The sequence below is a fragment of the Musca domestica genome, unplaced genomic scaffold, assembly GCF_030504385.1.
Source record: "Musca domestica strain aabys unplaced genomic scaffold, Musca_domestica.polishedcontigs.V.1.1 154, whole genome shotgun sequence".
Classification (NCBI taxonomy): domain Eukaryota; kingdom Metazoa; phylum Arthropoda; class Insecta; order Diptera; family Muscidae; genus Musca; species Musca domestica.
In genome coordinates this window covers 754847-778512 of record NW_026712212.1, presented here as the reverse complement: position 1 = coordinate 778512, position 23666 = coordinate 754847, and positions in this window count along the sequence as shown.

Sequence of the window (23666 nt, the reverse complement as noted above, 5' to 3'; positions counted from 1 at the left end):
CCATATTAGACGTTTGGTGCACAATAAAGGTAAATCGGACGAAGTTATATATGGGAGCTATATCCAAATCTGAACCGATCCCGATAAAATTTACCAAAGTTATTTTTGAGCTGCATTTGATATATTTCCCCAAATATTGTTGTTACAGAGTGCATATTACGGCTGCGGAGGACAAAAATAACAAATCGGATGGACAATATATATGGGAGCTATAGCTATATCTGAATCGATTTCGATCAAATTTGGCATACTTATTTTCAGGCCTAATTTGGTAGTATGTGCAAAATTCCATACTATTCGGGCTGAAATTACACGTTTGGTGCACAATAAAATGCAAATCGGACGAAGATATATATGGGAGCTATATCTAAATTTCTACCGATTATCTCCAATTTCAATAGGGTTCGTCCTTAGGCCAAACAAATGATTTGTGCAAAATTTCATCTCAATCGGATAATAAATGCATTTTGTTCACAAGAATACATGGACAGACGGACGGACGGACGGAGAGACGGAGAGACGGACTGCATAAATCAACTCAGAAAGTGATTCTATGGAGATCCTCAAAAGTAACTATCGGTCTATCTCGTTTCCTTCTCCATGGCACAAACAAATGCACAAAGACATAATACCCTTACCACTATGTGGTGTAGAGTATAAAAAGAAGTAAAAAAGCAGCTAAGTTCGGGCGGGTCGAACTTTTTATACCCTCCATCATTTTGAATGATCTTGAAAAAATTTAAAAAAAAATCCTCAGAAAATAACTCTCAAATGAAACCCTTATATTGCTGGCTGTACGAAGACGTAAACCTGCACAAGTAATTTTTGGTCATAGGCTGTAGTACCGATTCCGAACTTCAAATACGAAATTTGAAACAATTCCGGTGAATAGCAATGCTAAAATCATAAAAATACCGAATAACGGGAGGTATCGTTATGGGGGCTATACGAAGACGTGAACCTGGCACTTTTCAGTCGTAGGCTGCAGTACGCATTACGAACTTCAAATTCGAAGTCTGAATGAAATCGGATGTAAAATTCGCGTTTTATGAGCTTCATGAATATTCAAAATTTTTACCCTTTGTGGGGGAGATGCTAGAAGGAGTGAACCGATATATCCCATCTTCATAGCAGATCTTGCGTTAGTAGACATAATGGGATGTGTGAAATATAAAAAGAAGCGGATGCTCTTTTAGGATTTTATAATCGTTTTGGTTATTCAAAATTTTTACCCTTTGTGGGGGTGGTACCATAAGGAATTATCCGATCTCTATCATCTTTATAACAGATTTTGTGTTGATATAAATTTGAGATGTGCCAATACTGAATGGAATCGGATGTTAATTTCGTGTTTTATGAGTTTCGTGGCAATTCAAAATGTTGACTTTATGTGGTACCTCCCAGAAGAAGTGGACCGATATATTCTTTATCTTTATAACAGATTTTTGTCATAGGCTGTAGAACCCATTGCGAACTTTTAATACGAAATTTGAAGTAATTCCGGCGAATACGGGGTGAGATAAAAAAAAACTGCAACAAAGTAAAACGCAATAATTTTTAATTTTTTAAATTTTATTGAATTAAAGCAAAAAATGTCGGAAATAGCATCACATTTTAGAATAAGTTTAGATTTGTTCTAATTGGTCAACTTTGGAACGAATTATGCCCTTCAAACGGCCAATGAAACCGTCGCACGCTGCCCGAATATTGCTCTGCGGTATTTGGTGATCGACACTTTGGCATTTTTCAGTGTCAACCTTGCTTTCAAAAATACTCCAGACACAGTAGTCCAAAGGATTGGTATCCGGAGGTTTTGGTGGCCATTATACCCTGGAAATGAAGCGAGAAACCTCATTTTGTAACCATTCTTGGGTGGCGCGTGCTGAGTGCGATGGTGCTGAGTCCTGTTCGAAATTCGAATGTCCAAGATCTGCGGCCAAAATGTTTGCATGCCCAAGGCCTTAATACAGAATATTTTCGCGATAATATTCGGCGTTTATTCTGATGCCACGGTCGATTAATATGAGCGGAGAGCGACCATCGGCTGTTATGGCGGCCCACACCATCACCATGGCCGGCGCTTGAGTTCTGATGGCCAACCGAAGATGCACATTTTCAGCTGACCTCTTCGGCAAGTAAACCCGATCATTTTGTTTGTTTACAAACTGCCGGAAAACTAATGTTTTCTCATCGGAGAAACCCAAATTCGGTAGTTCACTACTTTCGGCCAAGCGAAGCAACTCTTTAGCTCTTTTGAGTCTATTTTCTTTCTGTTGCGGTGTAAGTTCTTGCACTTTTTGGAATTTCAATGGCTTTACCCCTGGCTGGGTTTGAACCTACGATTTTCCACTTTAGTATTTTCTTGGCAAGTTGTGTTCTAAAGATTGAGTTTTTTCTTTAATATACATTTCGTTGGGGTACATTTTTATCAGTTGATATGTTAGTTATTTGCTATGCAATCTTTTGCTCAGCCCACAAATTTCATATATTTGCTTTTCTGCGCAGCTTCCCCCGATTGCATACCTACACCATTACCGAATATAAAGGGGAAAAATGAACAAACATGCAGCTTTCCCCACAAGGTTTACTGATATATGAAGTAACATTCAACTGCTTACGAAATTCTTATTAAAAGATATTTTTTCTAAGGACTAGAGATGGTGAGACAGAGAGGCATTTAGACGATGTCATTCAAATACAGTGACATTCAAAGGAAAACGCAAGACACAATATGAAAATCATACAGGAAAGGTTAAAAGTCGGTCGGGGCCGACTATATGATACCCTACACCTCTATGCGGATTTAGTAGAGCTCTTGTAGCAAAAAAGTTTATGTTGGGAATTTTTTGAAGTAGATCTTACCAACTATGAACCAAATAACATTGCTGAATAGTGCATGATATAATTTCGATAAGGATTATATTAAAATACCAGTAACAAAAAGTCAAAAGTCGGCCGACTCTTCGATACCACTATGTATATTTAGTAGAGCTCTCATAGCAAAAAAAAATTATATTGGAAATTTATATGAAGAAGATATCATACCAACTATGAACCTTATTTGAATGTGTATCATGGCTTTCGAGAAGTGACAATTTGGGAAGTATATCCAACTCTGAATCGATTTTCAACAAATTTGATGAAGGCTTTTGTACCTCTAATACTAAATAACATTACTGTATAGTGCATCGACATGGATTATATTAAAACAAGTAAGCAAAGGCTACAGTCGAGCGGGGCCGATAGTTGAATACCCTACAACACTATAATAAACGATACATTTTATATAGGCGAGATTCGAAAGAATTGCACAAGATATTGTGACAAATTATAATTTTCGAATAATAGCAACTTACACTAATTTGCTCATTTCCAATTTATTGGAAGATGTTGCACGTAAATGGTCTTCCTAGATCTGGAACCAATATTTCCCAAAGACCTATAATCTCTCAGAAGTGGCAAAAGATTAACATTTATTATTGGTTTTTGACTGAAACGCATCTATATGAGATACAGACATTTGACTATATTCTTCAACGAAATCAGCGTTAACGAAATAGTCGGAAGTGCGTCTTTCCTGTATATGTGAATTCTACAAAAAGTCACCGGAATGGACATTTTCGTATTTTGTCTACAAAAGTTTGCAAACTATTTCACACATTGAATATTTTTGGATGGCCATCCGAAACTGCTTGGCTTTTGCAATGTCCGGTGACCCCCATTCAAATGTGCGTGAGGATCGGGCGAAAATTACGACCCGCAGACAATTTTGCACTTTTTGGTCCATTTCAACCCCTAAATATATGGCGGTCATCTCCAAAAAGAGTAGGCTTCTATTCTGACCCATAAATTCGATCTGTATATGATATTCTGATATCCTAACTACTTAGTTTTGTTAGCTGTAGAAATATTACCAATTTTTTATTCAAAATGAAAATATTCCAAAAATATGACAAAATTGAAAAAATATGAGAAAATTTTAGAAAATCAATATTTTCATCTTTAGAGAGATATTTTTATGCGATTTTTTTAGACGTTTTTTCTTTCCTGCCAAGAGGACATTCTGAATTAATGAGAACTGTCGAAATCAGTTATAAGAGATCTTTCAGGCATATCTTCTTTGGGAGACATATATATCGCACATATTTTGCTATATATCCGATTTGTTGGATGTTAACATCAATGTAAAGGTCAGAAGTAACCTTGTCATGGCTTCGTGATTTCCGGGATTTAAAATATTCGCGGCTTAATGAAAAATTTTGAATTTTTTCAACACAAAATATATGTTCTATTTTACCCGCTAAATATTATCCGATGACCACCCTAATTGGTAGGCTTCTTCCCCGCCCTAAACTCTAGCTACATACGAAATTCCGCGTCGATTGGTCTATAATTGCGACCTGTATAGCTACTACAAAATCCGATATTTTTTCAGTATTTGGTCCATTTCAACCCATTAATATTATGCGATCATCTCCAAATGAAATAGGGTTCTATTCTGACCCTAGCCCCACCTGCATTTTAAATTTCGTGAAGATCGGACCATAATTGCGACCTGTAGAGTGATTACAAATTAACATGGACAGACGGACAGACGGACGGACGGACATACATAGCTAGATCGACTCAGCTTGGCGAGCTAGGAAGATCCATATATACTTTCCTATATGGGAAACCAATATTTCGAGGTGTTACATAAATTCTGGTCCAATCAAACTTATAATACCCCCAACACATAGTGTTGTAGGGTATAAAAATATAAATTGGAGCAGTAGATATACCGGATCTCACCAAATTGAAAAATTTGGATGAATATAAAAAGGTCTATCATATTTGGGCTGATATTACATATATGGTGAACAATAACCCCAATACCGGATGACGATGTATATCGAAAGTATATAAAAATCTGAACCGATCTCGATAAAATTTGGCAGAGGTATTATCGAGCTGCATCTGATGTCAGGTATTAACTATCATTGTTGTGAGGGACTTTAACAATCGGATAAAACATATATATGGGAGCTATAGCCATATCTGAATAGATTTTCTCCAAATTTGATGTACTTGCTTCTAGACTGAATTCTATCGGATGTACCAAAATTTAGATAATTTCGTCTTATATTGGCCATTTAGTGCACAATTAACCCGAAATGGGTTGAAGATATAAGTATATGGGAGCTATATCTAAATCTGACCAGATTATCACCAATAGAGTTCTTCCTTAGTCCAACCAAATATTGTTTGGAAAATTTCTTCTCAATCGGATAATAAATGCGTCCTGCATTTTGTTCACAAGAATACATGGACAAACGGGCTGACATGCATAAATCGACGCAGAGAGTGATTCTATAAAGATCCTCTATCTCGCTTCCTTCTCCAAGTTACAAACAAATGCACAAAGACATAATACTAATTTGAAAAATGTTGAAATTTGCCGGAGGTACCTTTCATTTAATAATGATAAAAATATTCTATTGTAAAATTTTATGCAAATAATTGCAAATCAAAATTTTAACTTTTTGTGGCAGAGGTCGATCTAAGATTGGCAATAATAATACGATGTACTAAGTTTGAATCAAATTGAATAATTCCTTCGAGAGTTATCGTGCACACCAGCGAGACAGATGCACGGACACCTCTAGATCGACTCCAAATTATATGAAACGGATTTGGTCCAAAGCGACCTAGGGTCTAAAATAGTTACATCGATGAGGCACGTTTTGGCCGTATCAAATGATATATACCCTCTCAAGCCATATACTGAGGGTATAACTAGCCCAAAGGAACTCAAAAGGAACTCCTTGTGTGGATTTTCGGACAATTTCAATGAAAAACAAGTTAAACAGCAGCTAATACCCTCCACCATTTTGAGGGATCTAAAAAAATTTCAAGAAAATCCGTCGAAAAATACACCTTAAATGAAAACCGTGAAAACGAAGACATGGAGCTGCATAATTTTTTGCCATAGGTTGTAGTACTGCTTCCGAATTTCAAGTACGAATTTTGAAACAATTCCGCTAATATAATCAAATTTGAAAAAAAATCCTGTGAATAATGTTGCTAATATCATCAAAATATCGAATATCGAGGGTGTACCGTTATATTTGACATATACGGTATCGTGGACCGTGGATCGAGGAGCCGTTATATGTGGGATATACGATATCGTGGGGGGTAAAGTACTCAGAAGGTATGGTTTTTGAGAAAATTCCATTGACAAATGTGGCTACAATCATCAAAATATCGAATATCGGGGGGTACCGTTATATGGGGGCTATACGATATAGTGGACCGATATAGCTCAACTTTGAACTTGACTCGCCAGCAGAAAAAATATTTGGTGGAGGATATAAAAAACGACTTCATATCTTGTGACTACATTCGAAATTTGAAGATTCTTGCTCTAAAATTAAAGAGTTCAACGCCAAAAATACGGTTTTGACTATTTTTTGTACGAATCTCCAAAACACCGTTTAATCTGTTGTCTCGTATCATTAGTGACATATATTCTCCAAGAGTTACATACAAGTCAAATTTCAAAATTGTGGCCTAGCCTTTTCTTACGGACGAGGTGACTAATTACCTCATATTTTGAATATTGCCCCTTTCAAGTTTTGAATGTTTTTATCGAATTTAATCTCAACAGCATGGACACCATTGTAGATTAAAATCTCTGGCCCACCTAAACGAGATTTTCTCGTTTTTAAAACTTCTCGAAGGGAGACTAACTCTATTTGTTATTCGTGGTCATGTTAAAGAAGTTGTTGTTTTTTGTATACACCGTTTTTAAGCGGATGTAATGACGACGACAACGATACACATACATACGTACATGCATGTGCACATGTACATCAAGAAACGCGATACTGACGAACCTATTCACTCTCTGTCTTAATATCCTGAACTGACTTCTTTGCAACTGCCTTTTTCTTGCCCCTAAGGACATTGACGTTGAAGTACTTGCGATGACGACAACGCTTCCAGATGTAACAAGAAAATGCTACGACTACGAAAGACAACTTGAAGAGATAATTTTTTGTACTTTTGTCTTGTAAAGCAACAGAGTAAGGAGAAAAAAACATATCCTTTCTTATACGGGACGGTAAGATATACATGCCGTTTCATCCCGGCAAGGACTAAATGTGGCAAGAGATATGGGTTAAATCAAAAAGTTCGTGTCTGATTTCATGTCATCCAGTAGCTATGTTGGGGGGGGGGGGGGAACAAATTCAATTCTCAAACATGTTCCTGGGATAATGTCGTCGTAGATCAGAAATAATAAGATTTGTTGGTCTGACGGATGCGGCTGCTACTCCTGCAATGCAATAGCATGAAAATGGAAAGCCCCGGAGGAACTTTTACTTGCTAAGCGAACATATCAACATTCCGGCTTTTTGGATTCCGTAATAAAAACTGTCACAGTGGATATGTAAAGGACCCACAAAAAAGAAAAGAACAGGAAAAGGAACAGGAGCATTACAGGACTATTGTAAACTCATATACAAATATAATCCAAATAGGAATATGTACGTCTGTTTGTGTTTGCCTACGGAGAAGATTATTACAACTGGATAAGTATGTAATCGTTCGCATGTAAGTTTGATAAATGGCTTGTGAAATGTGGCCAAGTGAATTGGCTTTAAAAAGAAATGAAATACGTAAATAAATATTATGGACGATTGAAGGCAGTTCCTTAAAGGATGCGTTTTGATTTGCTTCTTAAATCTTAAACTGTTAAGAATATTTTGAAAAAGCTGTCGGGTATATATCATTTGATACGGACAAAACGTGCCTCATCAAAATAACAGTTTTAGGCCCTAAGTCTCTTTGGACTAAATCCATTTCAGGACATTTCAAATAGATCCGTCCGTCCGGATGGTGTGCACGACAGCTCTTGAAAGAAATATCCGACGTTATCTAAACTTGGTACATCGTAATTTTAGTGTCAAACTCAGCTCGAGTTCGGGGATGGACTTCTGGTACCTCTCCCACAAAAGGTCAATATTTAATTAATTTGCCCTTTAGAACAAAAAATGATCATCCCATTACGATCCGGTTTTCATCAAAAAAAATCTCTTGGAGAATGGAGTATATAGGTCTTCTCCATCTGGTTCCTCCCCACAAGGGGGTCAAATTAAAAGTATAAGTCGGTTTTGCCGACACATGTATAACCTTAGCCAATGTTCGATTATTTAAATATATTTTGATTTCTGTTATTATACCCTACAACACTATGTGTTGGGGGTATTATAAGTTTGATTGGGCCAAAAATTATGTAACACCTCGAAATATTGATTTCCCACATAGGAAAGTATATATGTATCTTCCTATCTCGCCGAGTTGAGTCGATCTAGCTATGTATGTCCGTCCGTCCGTCTGTCCATGTTAATTTGTAATCACTCTACAGGTCGCAATTATGGCCCGATCTTCACGAAATTTAGAATGGAGGTGGGGCTAGGGTAAGAATAGAACCCTATTTCTTTTGGAGATGATCGCATAATATTTAGAGGTCGAAATGGACCAAAAACTGGAAAAATGTCGGACTTTGCAGTAGCTATACAGGTCGCAATTATAGACCAATCGACGCGGAACTTCGCATGTAGCTAGAGTTTAGGGCGGGGAGGAAGCCTACCAAATTGAGTGGTCATCGGATAATATTTAGCGGGTAAAATAGACCATATATTTTGTGTTGAAAAAATTCAAAATTTTTCATTAAACGGCGAATATTTTAAATCTCGGCAAAATCACAAAGCCATGACAAGGTTACTTCTGATCTTTACATTGATGTTAAGATCCAACAAAACGGATATATAGCAAAATATGTGCGATATTTATGTCTATCAAAGAAGATATGCTTGAAAGATCTCTTATATGTCGAGAACGGCTGAACTGATTTCGACAGTTCTCATTAATTCAGAATGGCCTCTTGGCAGGAAAGAAACAACGTCTAAAAAATCGCATAAAAATATCTCTCTAAAGATGAAATATTGATTTTGTAAAATTTTCTCATATTTTTTTCAATTTTGTCACATTTTTGGCATATTTTCATTTTGAATTAAACATTTGGTAAAATTTCTACAGCTAACAAAACTAAGTAGTTAGGAAATCAGGATATCATAGACAGATCGCTTTATAGCCCGATACTAACAAATTTTTGCATGGGGATCAGATGAGGGTCAGAATAGAAGCCTTCTCTTTTTGGAGATGATCGCCATATATTTAGGGGTTGAAATGGACCAAAAAAAAACTGCAAAATTGTCAGCAGGTCGTAATTTTTGCCCGATCCTCACGCACATTTGAATGGGGGTTACCGGGCATTGCAAAAGCCAAGCAGTTATGGATGGCCATCCAAAAATATTCAATGTGTGAAATAGTTTGCCAACTTTTGTAGACAAAATACGAAAATGACCATTCCACAAATACAGGAAAGACGCACTTCTGACTATTTCGTTAACGCTGATTTCGTTGAAGAAAATAGTCAAATGTCTGTATCTCATATAGATGCGTTTCAGTCAAAAACCAATAATAAATGCGAATCTTTTGCCACTTCTGAGAGATTATAGGTTTTTGGGAAATATTGGTTCCAGATATAGGAAGACCATTTACGTGCAACATCTTCCAATAAATTGGAAATGAGCAAATTAGTTAAAGTTGCTATTATTCGAAAATTAGAGAACGAAACCTGATGGTTTTCTTTTATTATTTGTCACAATATCTTGTGCAATTCTTTCGAATCTCGCCTATATAAAATGTATCGTTTATTATAGTGTTGTAGGGTATTCAACGATCGGCCCCGCTCGACTGTAGCCTTTGCTTACTTGTTATTATTATTATTATTATTCAAATTATTATTCTATTCCGAAGTAATGGGCCAATATTGTCCATTTCGTATCGGACCTAAATAAATATGATATAAATGTTGCGACGTGCCAAGTTTGGATTATATTGGTAAATTCTTCACTTTATATGAGATATGTGATAATTTTTTGAAAATGTTAAAGTCTGCGTGAGGTACCAGATATAGTCGACCGAAGTACTCCATTTTCATACTTCATCTAATACAGATAAGAATATTGGTATGAGAAAAATTACAAGCAAATCGAACATTCATACTCAATTTTATTCGAAATCATAAATTCCATATTCATCTCAGGTTTCTGGTTGAGGGAAATATTTAGATATAGCAAGTTATAAGGAATCGCCGACTTGTTTCCCAAGTTATGGCAAATTGCGACGCTTTGTGGGTGAGATAACAGAAGGGGTTGGTAGTTGTATATCATCTTCACAACAGTCTTGTGTAAGTAAAAATATTTGGATGTGTGAAATTTGAAGAGATGCTTATTTCGCTTCCTTAGTTTTTCAAAATTTTGAATCTTATATGGGGGAGGTACCACAAGAAATGGTGCGAACTCTATCATCTTAATAAAAGATCTTGTGTTGATGGGAGTATTGAGATGTCTCAAGTCTAAATGGAAGCGGATGTTAATTTCGCGTTTTATGAGCTTCATGGATATTCAAAATTTGGACCCTTTGTGGTGGAGGTAACAGAAGAGGTGGGCCGATATATCCCATCTTCACAGCAGATTTTGTGTTAATGGAAATAATGGGATGTGTGAAATATAAATAGAACTGGATGCCTATAGCGGGTTTTATGGTTGTTTTGGTTATTAAAAACTATGAACGCTTCTGGGAGAGGTATCAGAAGGAGAGTACCGATATATTCCATCTTTACACCAGACCTTAGGTTAACTATAAGTACAGAAGCAGATAAGTTCGGCAGGGCCAAACTTTTTATACCTTCCACCATTTGAAAGGAACTTGAAACATTAAAAGAAAAAATTAGAAGAAAAATACCGCTCAAATGATACCGCTATACGAAGACGCGTTGTTTCCGAACGATTCCTAACTTCAAATACGAATTTTGACGCAATTGCGGTGAATAATGTCGCTAATATCATCAAAATACACAATAAAGGGAGGTACCGTTGTATGGGGGTTATACTAAGATGTAGACCTGCATAGGCAATTCTCCTCCAGGGAACTCCTTGTATGGATTTTCAGACAATTCCATGGAAAAATGGGACAAAAATCATCAAAATACCGAATATTGGGGGTACAGTTGTATGGGGGCTATACGATATCATGAACCAATATAGCCCATATTCGAACTTGACCTGCCTGCAGAATCGGTGCAAATTTTTTTTAGTTTCCTGTTATTATTCGTTTTGACGAGAATCCGATTTTGCTCCAAGTTTTGAAATCCTAATATTTGCCTCAGTTCTCGGTCAGGTGCAAAAATGGATAATATGGGTCAACATTTTGAATAATTATAACTCTTATGAAATGTGATGTAAGAATCCGAATCGGATTCGAAGTTTCTGAAAGTACTCCTCGCTAGCTTTCCAATGGTACTTTCCATATGGACCTATCCCTCTAGATTTCGCTGATAACTTTCATGAAAAAATTAAATTCAATTTTCTTTAAATTTCCAAAATGAATTGTTCCAAGAATCCGATTGTCTTAAAATTTACCACATTCCAATATTTTTGTAAACTCAAAATCTGGTGTTAAGATGGTATATATCGGTCCACTCCTTCTGGTGCTAAGCTTTTTTCGACCTTCTAGAATAACATGTTTCATCGAACATTAATTTATGTTTGGTACATAGAAACCAGTATTATCAATTTATAAAATAAATCTCTAAAATTATATTGGTATCCCTTCCGAACAGTAACAAATAGCTGATGCTCTCCAGTATGGTATTTAGATTACATTCACCCCCGGAAAAGAGCACCCTAAATAATTATTTGTAATTTGTTTATAAGCAACCTACCCCCAAATAGCCGCTGTCTCTAAAATAAATGTTACAAACATTACCTGTCCCACTGGATTTGGCCTCGCAGCAATTTGTGATGACCGAAAATGTTTTCGGGCTTAGGGTCATTTGTGATGTTCCCGGCTATGACTGTCCGTTTGACCTTTGGCCATTATTGTTGACAAATTATAGAAAATTAACGGTATTTATTACAATTCATGCAATGAATAAAAACAAATAGCCGGATCCATCAGAAAAAAACCATGGCACATGGACGTGAAAAGTCAGACAAAGCGGGAGACAGGAGATGATAAAATGAATTGATGAAATAACATCATGAGATTGAAGCATTCATTGTAAATGATTCAGCAAAAAAAAAAAACAAAAACGACGTGAAATGGTGTCCAGTGTAACAGAACCAACCAAACCACATAGCTCCAAATGAGAATGTGATGAAGCACACGTAGGAAAAAAATCAACGAAAATAGAACAGGAAGGACAATGATGCGGATAGAAATAACAACAAGTAATAGCGAAACGTCATCATGATTCAACACTGTCCATCTCATGTCTCCAGGGCACACTAAAAAAATCTACTCGGTACGCGTATCAATCTTTCGTGTCGTCCCATTGTCATTAGCCCTCCCATGCCGAACCACGTTTTGGTTCACTGGGTGTTTTTTTGTCGTTATCGAAAAAAAGAGCAAACACTCAATACTTTATAAAAAACCAAAAACAGCCAACTGGATAGTTGGAGCTTTTGGGGTCACACCAATGTTATACCCAATTGAAAAATGTCCTAAAACATGACACGGCTAGTTGACGTAGCCATAGCATTTGGCACGTGAGGTTAGTTAACAAATTATCACTTCGTTAATTTAAAGTATATTGACAATTTGGACACTTATATTTAATTTGAGAACACATTTAGCTATTTTTGGAATGCGAAAAGGTATGAAGAAGTGGAGGTTTTTAGCGGTACTCATCAATTTCGAAACAAACATACTCTTCTGTAGACCAGTGTATGAGGTGGCGTAAAATAAGTTATTCCAATGTGTAGCAACAAAATACATTATATTATTCCGCTTTTGTATTTATCCTGAAATGAAATAATGAATAAGCAAACGTCTTAGAATGGGAAGGTATACATTGGGCTAATATGATTTCGTAAAGGTTCATTTGCGAGTAGGGGAGACTGGTTTCATCCACTTCACGGCTGGAGTTAATAACGTCGTAAACACGACGGAATGCGAATTTATAGACGAAGTCGTAAAATGTAGCTGTACTTGGAGTCTGGATAGGGAAAAGTCTAAGGATGTTAAAAGAAACATTTTAACAAATTTGACAGGCTCGCTTCTAGGTCAGTCCATCTTTTATCGCCTTTATAATTCACATTTGGCGAGCAATAAATATTAATCCGTACGAAGCTATACGGGAGCTATATCTAAACTAAACAAGTAAAAAAGCTGTAAGTTCGGCTGAGCCGAACTTTTAATACCTCCACTATCTGGTACAAATTTGGCAATTTCCAAAAAAAAAAAAAAAAAAAAAATAAAATAAATAAATATATAAATAAAATAAAAGAAATAAAATAAAATCCATTAAAAAATCTGTTAAAATCTTAAAAATACCGAATGCTTATACGACGACGTGGACCTGCATAGGCAACTTTTGTCATAAGTTTTTACAATATTTAATTGCGAAACTTGAAGAAAAGTCTGTTTATAATGTAGCTAAAATCATCAAAATACCGAATATAGGCGGTACCGTTATATGAGGGCTATACGAAGACGTGGACCTGCACAGACAATTTTCTGGCATGGGCTGAAGTATTCATTTCGAACTTCACATGCGAAATTTGAAATTTAGTACGAACTTTAAATACCAAATTTGGAACGACTCCGTTAAATAATGTCGCTAAAATCATCAAAATACCGAATATCGGGGGGAACCGTTATATGGGGGCTATATAAAGGCGTGGACCTACATGACTAATTTTTTGACTTAGGAAGTAGTATCCATTACGAACTTCAAATACCAAATTTGAACCGATTCCGGTAAATAATGTCGCTAAAATCATCAAAATACCGAATATCGGGGGTACCGTTATATGGGGGCTATACGAAGACGTGGGACTGCACAGATGATTTTCCGTCTTAGGCTTTAGTATCCATTACGAACTTCACATACCAAATTTGAAACAAGTCCGGTAAATAATGTCGTTAAAATCATCAAAATACCGAATATCGGGAGGTACCGTTATATGGGGCTGTATGATAACTTGGACCTACATGGCCCATTTACGAACTAAGCTTGCCTACTGGCAAAATATACATGTGTGCAAAATTTTAGCTATGTTAAATCGTAATCACTCTACAGGTCGGAATTGTGGCCCGATTCTTACGAAATGTTACATGGAGATGGGGTTATAATCAGAATAGAAGCCTATTGTTTGTGGAGATGATCGCATAATATTGGACCAAAAACTAAAAAATTTCCTGATTTTGCAGTCGCTTTGCAGGTCGCGATTATAGATCAATCGACGCGGGAGTTAGCTTATGGCTGAGCAGAAGCCTTCCAAATTTTGATGGTCATCGGGTAATATTTAGTGGGTGAAATAGACCATAACCTTTGTGTTAAATAAAAGTCAAATTGTCCATTAAACCGCGAATATTTTTAATCCCGGCGAAATCACAAATCACCGTTACGTAGATGCCGATAGTAAATATATCGGAAATATATAGCGAAATATATAAATGTATAATAACAGGGCGAGATAAAAAAAACTGCAACAAAGTCAAACGCCATAATTTTTACTTTTTTTTTTTAATTTTAATGAATGAAATCAAAAAATGCCGGAAATAGCGTCAAATTTTGGAATAAATTTAGATTTGTTCGAATTGGTCACCTTTGGCACGGATTCTGGCCTTCAAACGGCCAATGAAACCGTCACACGCTACCCAAATGTTGCTCTGCGGTATTTTGGGCGATTTCCGGCGAAGTGCTTGAGGTAATTTACACTTTGGTATTTTTTAGGGCCAACCTTGCTTTCCAAAATACTCCCGACACAATAGTCCAACGGATTGGTATCCGGAGATTTTGATGGCCATTGTGCGCTGGAAATGAAGCACGGAAGCTCATTTTGTAAACATTCTTGGGTGGCGCGTGCTGAGTCCTGTTTGTATGTCTGCGGCCAAAATGTTTGCGTGCCTAAGGCTTTAATACACCCTCCAGAATATGTTCGCAATAATATTCGGCATTTATTCTGATGCCACGGTCGATTAATACGAGCGGAGAGCGACCATCGGTTGTTATGGCGGCCCACACCATCACCATGGCCAGCGCTTGAATTCTGAGTTCTGGTGGCCAACCGAAGGTGCACATTTTAAGCTGACCTCTTTGGCAAGTAAACGCGATCATTTTGTTTGTTTACAAACTGCTGGACAACGAATGTTTTCTCATCGAAGTGAGAAAACCAAATTCGGCAGTTCACCGCTTTCGGCCAAGTGAAGCCACTTTCTAGCTCTTTTGAGTCTATTTTCTTTTTGTTGCGGTGTAAGTTCTTGCACTTTATAGAATTTCAATGGCTTTACCCCGAGCTCATTTTTCAATATTTGCCGAATGGAATATTGCGATATGTTCAGCTCACGAGCCATTTTTCGGCCACTGCGATGCGGGTTTTGTTCAAGTCGCTTTTTTACTTTTCGAACCATTTCTGCTGATGTTGCTGTTTTCTTCCGTCCACTTCCTTGACGTCGGGCTACGCTACCAGTGCTCTAACGATAACCACTTGTCGTTTGCCAGCCAAATTTAAAGAAATCACGCTATCACGCTTGAATTCCATCACAAATAACTTTTTTTTCTGGAAAATTCTCACCAAAATGCTTTTGAACGCTTTTAAACAATATAATGAGCTGTCACTGTAACAATGTTATCAGCTGTCGGACGAGTGGCTTAGAAATAACAGCAGTCTAAAGTTGGTTGCAGTTTTTCATCTGACCCTGTATATGTTTCATCCGATTTAGTGTTAAAGTCCCTCACATGCGTAGTATGCACTACTCAACAATGATATTTGATACTGGACATCAGATACTGTTCGAAAATACTTCTGCCAACTTTAATCGAGATCGGTTCAGATTTTTATAAAGCTTCGATATACATCTTCATCCGATTTTACGGTTAGTGCTCACCATATATGTAATATCAATATCACCATATATCTTCGATATTAGCCGTCGTCCTCCATCACATTGAACATTCAGGAAAAACAAATATTTCTTTTTTTTTGCATATTCGTAGAATAAGAATATGCATCGCCAGGTATTGCATGTAAAGTTCTTCAAAACTCCGGTGCAAATTCAATAACGACTACAATGAAAACTAAGATTTATTTGATTCTCCCCAAATAACGAATTCGTATTATCCTTACATCATTGTTACAATTGTTTCCAATTTATTTGACACTTCTCAAAATTTTGTTTATCAAAACCCATTCAATCGATTGCCACCAATATCGTGGCAAAGTTTGATTATATTCAAATAGATCCGCAATGAGGTTAAATGAAATTAAGCTCTTCAGATGGGAAAAAGTGTCATGGTTAACTTTTAATTCCATTTCTCCCAATCAAAGGAACAAAAAATCATCAGGCGTTATTGTGGCTTTCTTCAAAAGTTTTCCTTTTCAATGGAAAAGCAAAAGTTAAAACAAGAAACGTGAACAAATTACCAATCGCTGATGATACGAAAAGAAATGGAGGAAAAAATTATCAAACAATACCAAACAATAAATAAATGAAAGTGATGGAAATCGAATTACGAGCGATGGGTTTGTTTTTCCTTTTCATACACGAAGAAATGATTCTGATTTTTCAATTATTAACCAGTAGAGAAAGTCCTAAAGTCGGGCGGGGCCGATTTTATGATACCCTACACCATTAATTTAGTTGAGTTCCACATAACAATTAAAAGTTTTTATGGGAGAATTCAAACATACACCCTATGATTATAATTATAATTTATAATTCAAAGGACTAAATATCCCGACTTTTATTTAACACAAATGTTATAGTCTATTTCACCTAATAAATATTGACCGATGACCATCAAAATTGGAAGGCTTCTGCCCAGCCTTAAGCTCAAGCCCCATGCTAATTTCCGCGTCGATTGGTCCATTATTGCGACCTGTAGAGCAACTGCAAAATCAGGATTTTTTTCAGTTTTTGGTCCATTTCGACTCCTAAATATTATGCGATCACCTCCAAAAGAAATAGAGTTCTATTCTGACCTTAACCCCACCTCCACACTAAATTTCGTGAAGATCGGGCCATAATTGCGACCTGTAGAGTGATTACAAATTAATATGGACAGACGGACAGACGGACGGACGGACATACATAGCTAGATTGACTCAGGTCGGCGAGATAGGAAGATCCATATATACTTTCCTATGTGGGAAACCAATATTTCGAGGTGTTACATAATTTTTGGCCCAATCAAACTTATAATACCCCCAACACATAGTGTTGTAGGGTATAAAAATAACATGTGGTAAGAAATATGAAAACATAAAAAAATTCACAAAATACAACAAAATCTATATTGATATCAATATTGGCATATTTTCATGCGATTTTCTGAGATTTTATACTTTTATGCCAAGAGGACATTCTGAATTGACACAATTTGTCGAAATCGGTCCAGCCATTCTGAGATATAAGCACTCTAGCTAACATCCTCTTCCTTTGCATATACACATTGTATATATTTCGCTCTATATATCCGATATATTTACTATCGGCATCTATGTAACGGTCTGAATTGACCTGTTCGTCTGTTTGTGATTTCGCCGGGATTAGAAATATTCGCGGTTTAATGGAAAATTTGACTTTTACCTAACACAAATGTTATGGTCTATTTCACCCACAAAATATTACCCGATGACCATCAAAATTGGAAGACATCTGCCCAGCTCTAAGCTCTAGCCCCATGCTAAATTTCAGTTTGATTGGTCTATAATTGCAACCTGTAGAGCAACTGCAAAATTAGCATTTTTTCAGTTTTTGGTCCATTTTAACCCCTAAATATTATGCGATCATCTCCAAAAGCAGCTCCATTCTAAATTTCGTGAAGATCGGACCATAATTGCGACCTGTAGAGTGATTACAAATTAACATGGACAGACGGACAGACGGACAGACGGACGGACGGATATACATAGCTAGATCGACTCAGCTCGGCGAGCTAGGAAGATCCATATATACTTTCGTATGTGGGAAAGCAATATTTCGTGGTGTTACATAATTTTTGGCCCAATCAAACTTATAATACCCCCAACACATAGTGTTTTTATTTGAGCAATATATACACCGGACCGAGTTTCACCAAATGAAAAAATTCCGTTCAATATGAAAAAATCTATCCAATGTGGACTGATATTACATATATGGTAGACAATAACCGTAAAATCGAATGAAGATGTATATCGAAGGTATATAAAAATCTGGACCGATCTCGATTAAAATTGGCAGAGGTATTTTCGAACTGTCGGGGTCATTTTACGCATGTGAGGGACTTAAACACCAAATCGGATAAAACATATATATGGGAGCTATAGCTATATCTGATCTGATTTTAACCAAATTTGAAGTATTTGTTTCTATGCTTAATTCGGTCGGACTTGCCAAAATTCAGGTCATTTGGGCTGATATTTGCCATTTGGGGCACAATGAACCTGATATCGTATAATGATATATGTAGGAGTTATATTCTAATCTGATCCGATCTCGATGTAATTTGGCAGAGGTATTTTTGAGCTGGATAAGTTATCTGATACCAAAGATCATTATTGTGGAATGCATATTATGCTTGTGAGAGACTTTAAACCCAAAAAATGCATATTATGCTTGTGAGGGACTTTAAACCCAAAAATCGGATGAAACATATATGTGGAAGCTATAGCTATATCTGAACCGATTTTCTGAGGTACTTCTTTCTAGGGTGAGTTTAGTCGGTATTGCCAAGATTCAGTTCATTTGGCTGATATTAGCCATTTGATGCACAATAAAACTGATATCGGATAAAGATATATATGGGAGCCATATTCAAATCTGATCCAATGTCCATAAAATATGGCAGAGGTATTTCTGTGCTGTATCTGACATCTGGAACCAAAGATCATTGTTGTGAAGTTTATATTATGCATGTGAGAGACTCGAAACCCCAAATCAAATGAAACATATATATATGGGAACTATAGCTATATGCGGACCGATTTTCACCAAAATTTGAAGTACTAGCTATTCAGTCGGACGAACCAAAACGAACTGATGGGCCATTTAAACTGATATTGGCCGTTTGGCGAACAATTAACCCGAAATCGGTTGAAGATAATATGGGAACTATATCTAACTTTAAACCGATTCTCACCAATTTCAATAGGGTTCGTCCTTGGGCCAAACAAATATTGTTTGGAAATTTTCATCTCAATCAGATAGTAAATGCGACCTGCGTATTGCTCACAAAAATACATGGACAGACGGACAGACTGACATGCATAAATCGACTCAGAAAGTGATTCTATTAAGATCATCGAAAGTAATTCTGGGTCTATCTAGCTTCCTTCTCTATGTTGAAGGAAATCGAATATTTATATCAAATTTTATGCGAAATCAAAAAATTCGATAAAATAAATATTCGAATCAGATTTCGACTAGTTTCGCAAATTATGACAGATACAAGAATTGGATAGTTTCACCCTTTGTGGGTGAGGTACCAGAAGGGGTTCGCAGATATATATCATTTTCACAACAGATCTTGCGTTAGCAAAAATTTTTGGGTGTGTGAAATATGAAGAGAGCTTGATGATTATTTCGCCTTCTTTGAGCGTTTTGTTTTTCAAAAATCGTGAACGATATGTGGGGAAGTTACCTGATGAAATGGTCCGATCTGTACCATCTTTATTACAGATCTGGTGTTTATGGTAAAATTGATGCACCAAGTCTGAATGGAATCGGATATTAATTTGGTGTTTTATGAGTATTTCATGAATATTGAAAACTTTGACCCTTTGTGGGGGAGTTACCAGAAGGAGTGGACCGACATATTCCATCTTCTCATCAGAACTTGGTTCAATAAAAATATTGTACTGTGTGTAATTTAAAGCAATCGGACACATACATCACATTTTATAAAAATTATAAATATTTAAAATTATGACACTTTGTGGGGAGGTACTAGACCGATATTGTCTATTTTCCCACCAGACTAGCACTGATACAAATGTAAGGATTTGCAACGTGGGAGCCAAATCGGATTATCCTTTCTCTTCCTGTGCAGTAAATGATTTTCTTTGAAAATGTTGACATTTTCTGGGTGAGGTACCAGAAGGAATGGACCGATATTGCCCATCTCCGAACTTGATCTAACTTTGACAAAAATATTATGATGTGCCAAGTTTGGATCAAATCGGATACTAACTAACTAGAGTTATCGTGCGCAGCAGGCAGTCAGACGGACGGACGTCGCTAGATAGATTGGCCGTATCAAATGATATATACCCTCTGTAGCCATATGGCTGAGGGTATAAAAACATTCAATGTAGATCCATTTTTTTCGTTCCCAATTTACAATCAAATTATCTGTAATTCGACATTTTGGGTTCCCAGTGGGTAGTATAACTTTTGGAAAAAATTAAAAAGTATTGAATATAGGTATAGCCCCATTTAATGGTGTATTTTCATTTTATGGGAATTTTGAGGATTATTTGTTTGACCATAAATCTAGTTTTCACATTGTGGAAGGCATACAAATAGTTTAAACATTAATTTTTGTTGTTACTATATTAGGACTTCTAAAGGAAAAAAATAACCAACTTCAATGTTAAACTCCTTTAGAAAACTCTCTTATTTGCTCAAATTAAATTAACGAGTATAGCCTTGAAAGTAAAGCCTGCCCAAATAAAAGTAAAAACGGAACGTTTTCATTTCGACCAAACAGTTTTGAGAAAAAAGCCAGTAAAGAAAGTCTTAAAGTCGGGTGGGGCCGACTTTATGATACCCTACACCACTTTGCTAATTTAGTAGAGCTCCACATAACAATTAAAAGTTTTTATGGGAGAATTCAATCATACACGCTATGATTATAATTATAATTTAAAGTTCAAAGGACTAAATATGTCGAAGCATTTGTATCTTTTAAATTCGGACTTGTATTGACCATTTGGTGCACAATTAATTTGAAATCGGATAAATATATATATATGGGAGCTATACCCAAATCTGAACCGATCTCGATAAAATTTGGCAAAGATATTTCTGAGCTGTATTTGATATATTTCCCTGAATATCGTTGTTACGGAGTGCATATTACGGTTGTGGGTAACACATATAACAAATCGGATGAATAATATATATGGAGGCTATAGCTATATCTGAAACGATCTTCACTAAATTTGACATACTAGCTTCTAGACTCAATTCGGTCGTATGTGCCAAATTCCATCCCATTTGGACAAATATTAGACGTTTGGTGCACAATAAAAGGTAAATCGGACGAAGTTATATATGGGAGCTATATCCAAATCTGAACCGATCTCGATAAAATTTTGCAAATGTATTTCTGAGCTGTATTTGATATATTTCCCTAAATATTGTTGTTGCAGAGTGCATATTACGGCGGCGGTGGACAAAAATAACAAATCAGATGAACAATATATATGGGAGCTATAGCTATATCTGAACCGATTTCAATCAAATTTGGCATACATATTTTCAGGCCTAATTTGGTTGTATGTGCAAAATTCCATTCCATTTGGACAAATATTAGACGTTTGGTGCACAATAAGAGGCAAATCGGTCGAAGATATATATGGGAGCTATATCTAAATTTTGACCGATTATCTCCAATTTCAATAGGGTTCGTCCTTGGGCCAAACAAATGATCTGTGCAAAATTTGATCTGGATCGGGCAATAAATGCGACCTGTACTTTGTTTACAAAAATACATGGACAGACGGACGGACGGACGGACAGACGGACGGACGGACATGCATAAATCGACTCAGAATGTGATTCTATGCAGATCATCAAAAGGAACTATGGGTCTATCTCGTTTCCTTTTGCCTGTTACAAACAAATGCACAAAGACATAATACCCTGACCACCTTGTGTGTTTTTGTGGCAGAAAATTAAACATAAACCAAATAAAATGTATCCTGAATATGCCTCTCGGTGGTCGCTGGTCCTCGTGTCGAGTGACAGAGGAAACTAAAAATTATTTCAAACAAACTTTTTTTCGTTGCTGGTTTTATTTACCCAGTTCTTTTTTTCTAGTTCTCACTCTGAGTCGTTTGTCCGTTTGTGTTGTTTGTTTTTCGTTTCGTTTCTTTTTTTTGTTGCCTCAACAGCAGAACATTTTAAATGAGAATTTTATTAATTTATCATCGCAGCAAGGCAAAGGGACACAAATGCAGAATCTGTAGCTTCGCAAAAAAACTGCCTGGCATTCGTATCTTTGTAACCAGTTAAAGAAGTAAACCATGAAGTGCCGCAAAAACAACAACTACAACACTACCACCGTCAGCATGACAATGACAAGGCTAGCGGAGAAATGGTTGCAAGATAAAGTTAAAGATACAACCGAGCAGTAGAAGTAGCAACATCAGATTACTTGGTCCCGTTGAAATTGTTGCTGTTCATTTCGATATCCTTGACCCAGTTCCGTGTTTAGATGCAAGTGTTGTCGCATCACTATTTATTGTGTGAAAATGAAACAAACGATGGGTGTATGATATATCGAGTTAAAATAAAATGTCTAAGACCAAATTTCAACCAGCAAAGATGCCCACTGCCCTCTAAGACCTGAAATATCAAATTACAATATCATAGAAAGCAATGTTATATGGGTGCTATACCAAAATATGAAATATCAAATTATAGCTAATTTGGTAGGAAAATGGGACTAAAACCTATATACAGGGTGAGATAAAAAACGACATAATTTTTACCTTTTTATACCCTACAACACTATGTGTTGGGGGTATTATAAGTTTGATTGGGCCAGAATTTATGTAACACCTCGAAATATTGGTTTCTCATATAGGAAAGTATATATGGATCTTCCTAGCTCGCCGAGCTGAGTCGATCTAGCTATGTATGTCCGTCCGTCCGTCTGTCCGTCTGTCCATGTTAATTCGTAATCACGCTACAGGTCGCAATTATGGCCCGATCCTTATGAAATTTTGCACGAAGGTGGGGTTAGGGTCAGAATAGAAGCCTATTCCTTTTGGAGATGATCGCCAAATGTTTAGGGGATAAAATGGACCAAATACTGAAAAAATGTCGGATTTTGCAGTAGCTATACAGGTCGCAATTATAGACCAATCGACGCGGAATTTCGCATGTAGCTAGAGTTTAGGGCGGTGTTCATCGGATAATATTTAGCGGGTAAAATAGACCATATCTTTTGTGTTGAAAAAATTCAAAATTTTTCATTATTTATTTCATTTATTTCATTTATTTATTTATATGTTGCAATGAAAAAGCCATTAGGCCAATAAGTATCACAACTATCAGAAAACTACAAAAGTGTACTCCAAAATAAAATAAAAAAACATCTTAAAAATATTACATAGTGTATCTTACAGTAACCTAAGAAATCATATGTAAAATATGGACAAAAAGGCTCCCCAGCCAATGAAAATAAATTTAAGTCTATTGCTGGTAATAAAAAAAAAAAAAACAATATTGAATCAAACGATACAGTATCGTCAATATCATTAACAAACAAATTGTTAACCTCCATTTGCCTCTGCAAAGTTTTCAAACATGCGGCGAAAAACACCGCGGGAAAA